Raw genomic sequence first — 11,379 nt, 5'->3', positions numbered from 1 at the left:
GTTTAGGAGTTAAAGAGTGGAATTCCTGGAAGGGATCTGGAAGGGACCCTGGGCCACCAGTTCAGCCCCCTGAAGGGCAGAGCATTCTCTGGATACCCAGAGAGGTGACCCTGGCATCCAGGAGCAGACCCAGGGCTGCACCAAGCAATGCAGAGTCCAGACTGGTACCGCTTCCTCACCTCTCTGGCTCTGCGGCAAGTGGCTGCTAACGACACCTGGCTAAAAGAGACCATGTTAACCTGAGCTGCAGAGGACTCTGAGAAGCTTCCCTTATGCTGTGGTTATGTGGGATTTCCTGGGTCAGTGTCAGTTGTGTAAAATATAGAGGTCTCCAGTAGATGATTATGACACTTCCACTTTACAATGATGCATAAGAGATATGCATTTCGTAGAAGCAGATATGGTGCTTTGAGTTCCCACACAACCATTCTGTTTTTCACTTTCAGTTCAGTGTTCAATAAATTACATGAGATATTCAACACTTTATTATAAGATAGACTTTGGTGGTTTTACCCAACTGTAGGCTAAAGTAAGTGTGCTCAGCATGTTTGAGAGAGGCCAGGTTAAGCTATGATGTTTGCTAGGATAGGTGTTCTCAACTGCATTTTTGACTTATGATATTTTCTTTTTTTTTTCCTTTTTCTTTTTCTTTTTTGAGAAAGAATCTCGCTCTGTGACACAGGCTGGAGTGCAGTGTCATGATCTTGGCTCATTGCAGGCTCCCCCTCCTGGGTTACAGTGATTCTCCTGCCTCAGCCTTCCGAGTAGCTGGGATTACAGGCACGTGCCACCATGTCTGGCTAATTTTTGTATTTTTAGTAGAGACAGGTTTTCACCACAGTGACCAGGCTGGTCTCGAACTCCTGATCTCAGATGATATGCCCGCCTTGGCTTCCCAAAGTGCTGGGATTACAGGCGTCAGCCACTGCACCTGGTCAATCTCTTGTTTCTTTTCTTTTTTTCTTCTTTTTTTTTTGAGACGGAGTCTTGCCCAGGCTGGAGTGCAGTGGTGTAATCTCGGCTCACTGCAACCTCCGCCTTCCGGGTTCAAGCAATTCTCCTGCCTCAGCCTCCTGAATAGCTGGGATTACAGGCACATGCCACCACGCCCAGCTAATTTTTCTATTTTTAGTAGAGACGGGGTTTCTCCATGTTGGTCAGGCTGGTCTCAAACTCCTGACCTCAGGTGATACGCCCACCTCGGCCTCCCACAAGTGCTGGGATTACAGGCATGAGCCATCACGCCCGGCCAGATCTCTGTTTCTTTCTAGTCCCCATGTAAGCGAAGCAAAATTTAATAAATTTTTTTTTAATGAATCCATAATAATGCAAAAATGCAAGATATATTTTCGGGGAAGATGACTTCAATGGGTGTGTCTCCCTTATCTGATTGTGTAAACCTGGGAGGAAGAGAGTGTACTTTTCTGTTTCGTTTGTTTAGTAGCCAGAACTCTGCCAGGCCAAACAAACGATGTGCTTGATGGGACAGAATTTGTCAGGGCTGTTGGCTATGTGAAGGTGTGAGCGGGAACTCGGTGTTCTGAACAACAGCGGTCAGGCTGGGGAAGCTCCAACGTCCAGGCTCAGAGAAGCAGACTGGATAGGCAGGATGCGAAGCGGATGGAAAAGTACCCAGCTGCCTCCTCTTCAGTTCTTCAGCCTCACTGTGTGCGGGTGATGTGTCACAGCAGCATTCTATCATCATTATCCTGGAAGGGAGTATTGACAGGGGTGGGAGGGCAGCCCTGACATTCACCCGGTTCCTCCTGGGCTCGCCGTGGTTCTAATAGCATTCATTAACCACGTGCTTCAGCGGGAAGAGCCCCGGGCCAGGAACAAGGGGCGTAGGCTGCAGCCTCGGACTTGCCACTAATGAGCTGGTTTGGGGTAAGCCACGGTAAACTCAGAAAAATAGTTATTCCGCCCCAGGCCCCGTCAGAGTCTGATCTCTAGGTTCCTTTCTAACCCTGAGAGTTTAAGGGCCTATGCCCTTTGAACCCACTCTATCTTCTGTTCTCAGCATCCAGACTGGTACTTTTCTGGAGAAGGTTTAAATCTCCTTTCCTGGGTGGCTTGATGCAGTACTCGTAAACCAGAGGACATGAATTCCCAGAGACTAAGCAGGATTTTGTTTTGGGATAGGAAGTGGCCGGTCACTCGAGGACTTGGGGGGTGTAGGTAAATGAACCTGCCTTCAGTTTCATCATCCCTGGTGGAAAAAGAAAAAAGGATGGAGTCTGTCCTTCCAAGGATGTGCATGACAGTACCCGGAGGGGTCGAGGCTCTACATGGTCCCCAGCTGGTCCCAGGGTTGTGCCAGTAAATTCAGGTCTGCAGCACCTTCTTTGCATACTTCATCTCCAGCCAGGCTGCCATGCGCATGGGAGATGGAACGTGGCAGCCACCACACCTCCCTTTTCACAAGGTGGCTGTTGTCAGTGGTCTGACTTCATTCATTGCCCTGGAAAGCTTTAAAAATGAGGCGTGGCTCCTCCCAGCCGTATTTAATGTGATGAAGCTTCTGCATTTTGCAATCCTGAAACTTCACATAGAAACTATTCAGTGAGTAGAAACCTGTAGGCAGAGATGGGAGGGCCTTTCAGACCTGGATAGGACGTTCAAATCCACCCATGGGAGGAAGATAGGATTGAGATGATTGCTGTGGTGGGTTCTGTGCAAAGGGAACAGTGCGAAGGGAGACTCCACTCTGGTGCTTCCCCAGAGAGCAAGAGTTCAGCTTATTTTCTGAGGTTTCCTAGACAAAATCTATATTTCCAAATAGATTTCTATATATCTTAGCTTCACGTTTCAAAAAGAAAGATTCAACCTATTTAGAGCTCTTTCTTTTCTAAAATTCCTAAGAAACATCACAGCAGCATTGTATTTTTAATTTTTTTTCTTTCTTTTCCTTTCACTGTCCTCACAATTTGTTCCCAACAGCAGCATCATAAATGAAATCTTTCCATCATCACAATTTCATCTTTAGTTGGGGCCATCTGAGGAGTTGGGAAGAGATAGGCACTGCTGTGGGAAGGGACAGGCACTGCTGTGTGAGACCCCAGATTCTCATACATAGGACCGTTTCTGAGTCACTGATCTGAAAACACATCAGCAGGATCCAGCCTATTGTATCTAGGCTGTGCGACAACAACCATTGATTACCTGGGAGTCTGAGCTCAAGGGGCTTCAGGAAGTTGTGTGGGCTGAACTTTTTGATCCTAACTTAACTCTGGGAAAAATAAACAAGCACACTGAGTCACTGATGTTCATGGTCACTAATAAATGTGGTGGGTTCCTTGCAGCCATGTTTACATTCTTTTTTTTGAGATGAAGTTTCGCTGTTGTTGCCCAGGCTGGAGCACAATGGCGCAATCTCAGCTCACTGCAGCCTCCACCTCCTGGGTTCAAGCAATTGTCTGCCTCAGACTCCTGAGTAGCTGGGGTTACAGGCACCTGCCAGCCACCTCGCCCGGCTAGCTTTTTGTATTTTTTAGTAGAGACAGGGTTTCACCGTGTTAGCCAGGATGGTCTCGAACTCCTGACCTCGTGATCTGCCCGTCTCAGCCTCCCAAAGTGCTGGGATTACAGGCTTGAGCCACTGCGCCCGGCTGTACATTCTTATTTTTAAACCATGACGATAGGAGGTCAGACAAGTGACTCGATCATGGAAGTGACTTGTAAGAGTGGCCAGGGTGGAGGGCAGTTAAGGACCCTGTTGTAGGATTAGTGTGCCAGCCCATGTCCAGAGTGGTCTGCGATGGGAAAAATCGAAGACATTACAGTCCACTAATAGAAGACTGGTTAGGTAAATGATGGCGTGTCCTGTGCCATGGAGTATTGCATGCTGTGGGTCATCTTCCCAGACACACCCTGCGATGAGGGTTCCTGTGCATGGGATTTATTATGGAAGAGTTCCTAGGACAGCCTTGTGAAGGAGTAGGAAAGCAGGGGAGGGAGGTGGAAGGAACAAGTAAGGATGTGATTTCAGATTGGGTCTGGCACCCACCTGATCCCCATGCGGGACTCTGGAGTATAGATTACACCCACTGGAGACAAGGAGCCAGGTGTTCGTAATCCTTCAGCCCCTCCTAGCAAAATGGCTCTGGGAGCCCAAGAACAGGTCTCAGAAGAGAGTTATAGGGGTCGACACCTAAAGCAAAAGCTCACCTAAGCCCAGACATGGACAGTTCAAAATGAGAAAGGGACTGGCGGGTAGGATCGAGGGCGTGCTTTACTATGCAACCATCAGTAAGAAGGAAGTAGAGTTCAAAGTACATCGATGGAAAGTTCTTTATGATAAGCACTGAGTGAGAAAAGCAGACTACTGAGCAGCATATATATTTTGACCTTATTATTTTTTTGTAAAAGAAATGTGGGTGTGCACATAAAAAAGTCTGGAAGGAAACAGACCCAACTCTTAATTGTGTTACTACAAGAGAGTTTCAGACTGAGGAAGAGGGGTGAAGGGATCATGGAGACATTTAGATTTTATGAGCAGGCATGTCCTGCTTTATAACAGGAATAAAAAATACAGAAATGCACAAGGCCTGTGCCGTGTGGCAGGAGCATGTGCCTGTGCAGTTAATGGGCTTTTCTGTTTCCAGTCCTAAGGACCAGACAGGCCACACTAAGTAGACCATAGGGACCACTTGGTGAATTTAGGGATGTTTCCCTTGAATGAACGACACTCTGAAGTCTGCAATTAAACATAATACTGGACTAGAAATTGTGGCCTCAGTGGTCCTCATTTCAGATGACTGATTGTCATTTTAGGCTGTCTTAGGAAAACATGCTCTTAGCCTAGTGTCTTCTCTTCCTGTTTGACTATCCACTGGATGTTCATTAGTTGAGCCTCTGCTCCCTGTAGGGGATTGTCTGAGTGGAAAAATTACTCTCATGCTTTGCCCACAGCCTGGATTGATGGCCTTGGCAGAACATTAAATTCGTAGGTGAAATAAACTCTCTTCCCACTTGGTGGTAGGTTAGAGATCCAGGCTGACATAATTCTTTCCCCTGGCCAGTAAACAGCCAGGAATGACCATGGAAAGGCCTGCAAAAATGGCCACCAACTTTCCTGTTACCACAAAGCCTAAAATTACACTGTGTCTTATATGGTGTTGTGTTTAGCTCTGGGCAGAGAGAAAACTGCATGAAGCAAGTATTTACACCCTTGGGGTTGCAAGATTTTCATCAAAACCACTCTTGTTTCAGTTCATCTATCCATACACTCATCCACCCACCCATTCATTCATTCATCTATCCATTCATCTATATCCATCCATCCACCCACCCATCCATCTATCCATCCATCCATCCCGCCATCCATCCAACCGTCAATCCATCCATCTACATCCATCCATCCACCCATCCATCCATTCACCCACCCATCCATTCATCTGCTCACCCATTCACCCATCCATCTACTTATCCATCCACCCACCCATCCATTTATTCATTCATCCTATCTGTCTATCTGTCCATCCATCCAACCATCCATCTATCTACATCCATCCATCCATCCATCCACCCATCCATCCATCCATCCATCCATTAACCCACCCATCCATTCATCTGCTCACCCATCCACCCATACATCTACTCATCCATCCATCCACTCACCCCATCCATTTATTCATTTATCCCATCCATTCATCTATCCATCCATCCATCCACCCAGCCATCCATCCAGCCACCCATCCATCCATTCACCCACCCATCCATTCATCTGCTCACCCATCCACCCATACATCTACTCATCCATCCATCCACTCACCCCATCCATTTATTCATTCATCCCATCCATTCATCCATCCACCCAACCATCCATCCATCCATCCATCCACCCATCCATCCATCCATCCATTCACCAACTCATCCATTCATCTGCTCACCCATCCACCCATCCATCTACTCATCAATCCATCCACCCATTGATCCATTCAAAAATCTATCCACTCATCCATTTGTTCATCAGCCCATAATTACATTCATCCATCACCCCACCCATCCATCTGCTCATCCATCTATCCATCCATATTTCTAGTAATTATTGAATGACTCTCATGTGCCAAGCATTGTGGTAGTTACCTTGTCTCCTGGCATTTATTTACCTGTGGCAAACACGCTTAAATCTTACCTCCAGCCTCTACCTGTGGTTTTTGAGAATATACTAGAAACAATTTTAAGTCCTCTCATTAGAGTTTGCTGTCTCCCAGCCCAGCATTAATAGTTATTTTCATTGCTCAGTAGTGGAACATCAGATAGTAATATCCATTATGTGATGAGTGCTGGCTGATTGGCACTTAGCAAAGCCTTCTGTACACCCTGGCTCATTTAATTCTAATGGTCGTCCTAAGAAATGTGTGTTATTGTCTACATTGTAATCTTTTTATGGTAAAGTACAACATACATGAAAAAAAGCATGGAAAATGTAAAGTATGGTTCTATAATTTATCGTCAAACAAAGATGTATACAATGAGGTTAAAAAATTCAAACACTGCCAGCATCCAGAAGGCTCCTTCATGTCCCCTTTTAATTGCTACCCGCTTTCTGTCCCTGGAAGTGACCACCATCCTGATATATGTGGTGGTGGCTTCTCTGATTCTTTTTATAGTTTTACCATCTAAGCATGTGTCCCCAAGTGCTATAGTTTCATTTTGCCTGTTTGTTTTACTTTAAACTTTACATAAATCACATTGTATGTCTCTTTCAGTGACTTTATTTTCCTCAACATTAAATTCTGACATTCATACTTACTGTTTCATTAGGCAGTGATCGATTCTCATTTCTGTGGAGTATTTTATTGTATGAATATACTACAGTTTATTTTCCATTCTACTGTATTTGGTCATGTGTGTTTTTCCAGTTTTTCACTATTATGAATAATGATGCTAGGAGCATTCTTACACATATCTTCCACTGAAAAAGGGCAGTGATTTCATTGGATATGTAAATGGGAGTGAGATTACTAGGTGATAGGCATGTGTTCAATTTTGGTATCTAGTGCTGAACAACTTTCCTAAACAGTGGCACTAATTTATCTTCCCACCTGTAGTAAACAGGAGGTCAGTTCCCTGCATCTTCACCATCACTTGGTACCACCAGTCTTTGTAATTTCACCTTATCTGATGGTATATAGTGGTGGTATCTCTTCACGATTTCAATTTACATTCCATCTATGACAAATGAGGTCGAGTGTCTTTTCATACGTTTACTAGACATTTGGATACCATCTTTTGTGAAGTACATTTTGAAGTCTTGCTCATTTTTTTTTAAAACTGAATTTTCTGCTCTTATTTGTAGGATGTTTTCTGGATGCAAGGTCCTTCTTTTGTTGTTAAATGAGTGGCAAATGGCTTTTCCTAATCTGTCACTTGCCTTTTAATCCATTAAAATCTATCTTTGGAATGAGATCATGTCTTTTGCAGGGACATAGATGGAGCTGGAGACTATTATCCTTAGCAAACTAATGCAGGAACAGAAAAGCAAATACCGCATGTTCTCACTTACAAGTGGGAGCTAAAATGATGAGAATGCATGGACACAAAGGGAACTGCAGACACTGGGGCCTTCTTGACAGAAGAGAGTGGGAGGAGGGAAAGGAGCAGAAAAGATAACTATTTGGGGATGGGTGTGGTGGCTCACACCTGTAATTCCAGCACTTTGGAAGGCCGAGGTGGGCAAATCACCTGAGGTTGGGAGTTTGAGACCAGCCTGGCCAACATGGTAAAACCCCATCTCTACTAAAAATACAAAAATTAGGCCAGGTGTGGTGGCTCAAACCTGTAATGCCAGCACTTTGGGAGGCCGAGGCAGACTGATCACTTGAGGTCAGGAGTTCAAGACCAGCCTGGCCAACATGGCAAAACTCCATCTCTACTAAAAATACAAAAATTAGCCAGGCATCGTGGCACATACCTGTAGTCCCAGCTATACTCAGGAGGCTGAGGCAGGAGAATCACTTGAACTTGGGACACGGAGGTTGCAGTGAGCTGAGATCATGCCACTGTACTCTAGCCTCGGGGACAGAGAGAGACTCTGTCTCAAAAAAAAGGATAACTATTAGATACTGGACGTAATACCTGGGCAATGAAATAATCTGTACAACAAATCCCCATGACATGAGTTTACCTGTGTAACAAACCTTCACATGTACCCACAAACCTAAAATAAAAGTAAAAACAAAGCCGTCTTTAGATATTTTCAATGTAATCTAACTTATCAACCATTACCTTTATGGTTAGTGCTTTTTGTGTCCTGCTTAACAAATCATTCCTTGCCCTAAAGCCATAAGGATATTTGTGTATATTATTGTATCAGTCATGGTCAAGTTAGGAAAACAGAAATCACACTATAAATTTCAGGAGAGAATCTAATAAAGAGAAATGGTCACACAGGTTTCAGAGTCTGAAAACCAAAACAGGAGCCCTAAGGTAACAGAGACAATAGCTTCAGAAATGGGTACTGCCTCAGAGACTAGTGGAGCAAAGGCAAGAGGGTGGTGGTAGCAAAACCTAGCAGCTCAGAGAAGGGATCCCTCACAGCCAGGAGGCTCAGACTTCTAAGCAGAACTGCTGTCCAGTGGTGCTGATAGCCCTGAGGGGCTGTGATGAGATTGGTTCCAGGGTTGTTGAAAGAAGCTGAAGGCTGGAACCAGAAGGCTGCCCAGGTGATGGCAACAGTGCTGAGGCCATCTCTACTTTGCTCGTCCTGAATTTCCATCTCTTTCTAGCAGCTCCTATTGCAAATTCTAGCAGGAAGCCAACCAGCAAGGGGGAAACGAAGAGTCCTGGCCCCAGAATTACAAAGCAGGACAAAGAAGTGTAGGTGTGGAGCTGAGAGACAAGAGCTTAATAATGGTTATGTTCTTTTTGAGACAGAGTCTTACTCTGTCACCCAGGCTGGAGTGCAATGGTGTGATCTCGGCTCACTGCAACCTCTGTCTCTTGGGCTTAAACGATTCTCGTGCCTTGGCCTCCCGAGTAGCTGGTATTACAGGTGTGTGCCACGATGCCCGGCTAATTCTTGTATTTTTAGTAGAGATGAGGTTTTGCCATGTTGGCGAGGCTGGTCTCGAACTTCTGGCTTCAAGCGATCCTCCAGCCTTGGCCTCCCAAAGTGCTAGAACTGCAGGCGTGAGCCACCGTGTCCGGCCACAGTTATCTTCTTGAGAAGCCTTGTGGTTTTGCCTTTTAGCTGTACCTAAAACCCGCCTGGAATTGGTCTTTGAATGATGACAAGGGTCTGGTATCACTTTTTCCCCATATTGAATTAACTTGGCACCACTCGTTGGAAGGTCGCCTTTTCCCATTGCACTCGAGTGCCATGTTTGTCATTAATCTGGAGGACCTGCTTTTAGATGTTCCATTATGTATTCGTCTAAACTTGCACCAACATCACACTCCTTTAATGTAGCTTTAAAATCAAGTTTGACATCTGGTAGAGTAAGTCATCTTACTCTGTTCTTCTTCAAGATTCTCTTGGCTATTCTTGGCCTGCTGGATTTCCATTTGATTCTAGAATAAGCTTTTTAATTTCCATAAACATTTTGCTAAGATTTTAATTTAAATCACATTAACTCTACAGGTAACTTTGGGAAGAACTGGTATCTTTACAATATTGACTTTTTCAATCTAAGAATATGGCTTATTTCTTCATATATTTAGGGTTTTTTGTTTGTTTTAATATTTATGTCTTCGATGTAGAGGTCTTACATATATTTTATCACATTTATTCTTAGGTATTTGATTTTTTTTTAAACTTATTATGAAATAATTTCCAAATTAAAGAAAGGCTGTAAGAATAGTACAGAGAAATCCCTTGTTCCCTTTACTCAAAATGTTTTTCAACACTTAACAAAACATTTTACTGCGTTCACTTGTTTATTCCCTTTCTCTCTTTTTCATTCTCTCTATATGTGTATATTATTTTTGTTTTCCATTTTTTCCTTAATAATCTGGGAGTAGATTGCATAAATCAGGCTCCTTTACCCCTTTATATTTCAATGTTTTATAAGAACAAAGAGAGTCTCTCATGTAACCACAGTACAGTTACCAAATTCAGAACATTTGACCTTGATCCTTGATAGAATACTTGTATATAATGTAGTCTATCTTCCAGTTCATCAGTCATCTTAATGATGTCCTTTCTAGCATTGTTTCCCTGGAGGTACAGGGTCTCGTTCAGAGACACCTACTGCATTTAGTTGTCAATTTGTGCTAGTTTTCTTCAATTTGGCATAGTTTCTTTTTCTTTCTTTTTTTGTTTGAGATGGAGTCTAGCTCTGTCACCCAGGCTGTAGTGCAGTGGCACAATCTCAGCTTCCTGGGTCCAAGAGATCCTCCTGCCTCAGCCTCCCAAGTAGCTGGGGCTACAGGCACGTGCCACCATGTCTGGCTAATTTTTGTATTTTTAGTAGAGACGAGGTTTCACCGTATTGGCCAGGCTGGTCTCAAACTCCTGGCCTCATGTGATCTGCCCACCTTGGCCTCCCAAAGTGCTGGGATTGCAGGCATGAGCCACCACACCTAACCTAATTTTACATAGTTTCTTAAGCTTTTTGTTTTTCATGATATTGACAATTTTGAAGAATATAAGCCAGTTATTTTATCAAATGTTTCTCAATTTGAATTTGTCTCATGTTTCCCCATTATTATGTTTAGGCTATATATCCCTGGCTAGAATATTATGGAAGTCATGTTTTGTCTCTTGGGGTATCACCTATGAAGGCCTGTCACCCCACCTGCCTCTTGTGGGTAATAATTTCGATCACCTGCCCAAGTTACTGTTCAGTTTTCCACCGTATTTACTATGTTCTCCCTTGGAGCTAATAAGCAATCTAGGGGGAAACATTGGGACCATGAAGACATCCTACTCCTCATCCAAATTTCCTTTTAATTTTAGCTTTCATTGATGATTCTTGTCTCAACCAGTCTTTGCTATAACGATTGCAGAAATATGATTTTCCAACCCCACCCCTCCTTCTGTGTTTATCATTCAGGATTCTACTGTCAGGAGGAGCCCTCTCTTGTCCTTCATTTTTTTTGTTTGCTTTTCTATTTATTAGTATCATTTTTTAGAGGCTGGGTCTAGTTCTGTTACGTAGCGGAGAGTGCGGTGGCATGATCATAGCTCACTACAGCTTTGACCTCCTGTGCTCAAGCAGTCCTCCTGCCTCAGCCTCCTGAGTAGCTAGGACTATAGGCTTGTGCCCTGTGCCTGCAGGCCTTACTATGTTGCCCAGGCTGGTTTCCTTTTTTTTTTTTTGAGACGGAGTCTCGCTCTCGCCTGGGCTGGAGTGCAGTGGCCGGATCTCAGCTCACTGCAAGCTCCGCCTCCCGGGTTCATGCCATTCTCCTGCCTCAGCCTCCCGAGTAGCT

Source organism: Colobus angolensis, unplaced genomic scaffold, assembly GCF_000951035.1.
Source record: "Colobus angolensis palliatus isolate OR3802 unplaced genomic scaffold, Cang.pa_1.0 Scaffold432, whole genome shotgun sequence".
Classification (NCBI taxonomy): Eukaryota; Metazoa; Chordata; class Mammalia; order Primates; family Cercopithecidae; genus Colobus; species Colobus angolensis.
The sequence above is the reverse complement of the archived record's forward strand: the minus strand, read 5'-3'. Positions refer to the sequence as shown.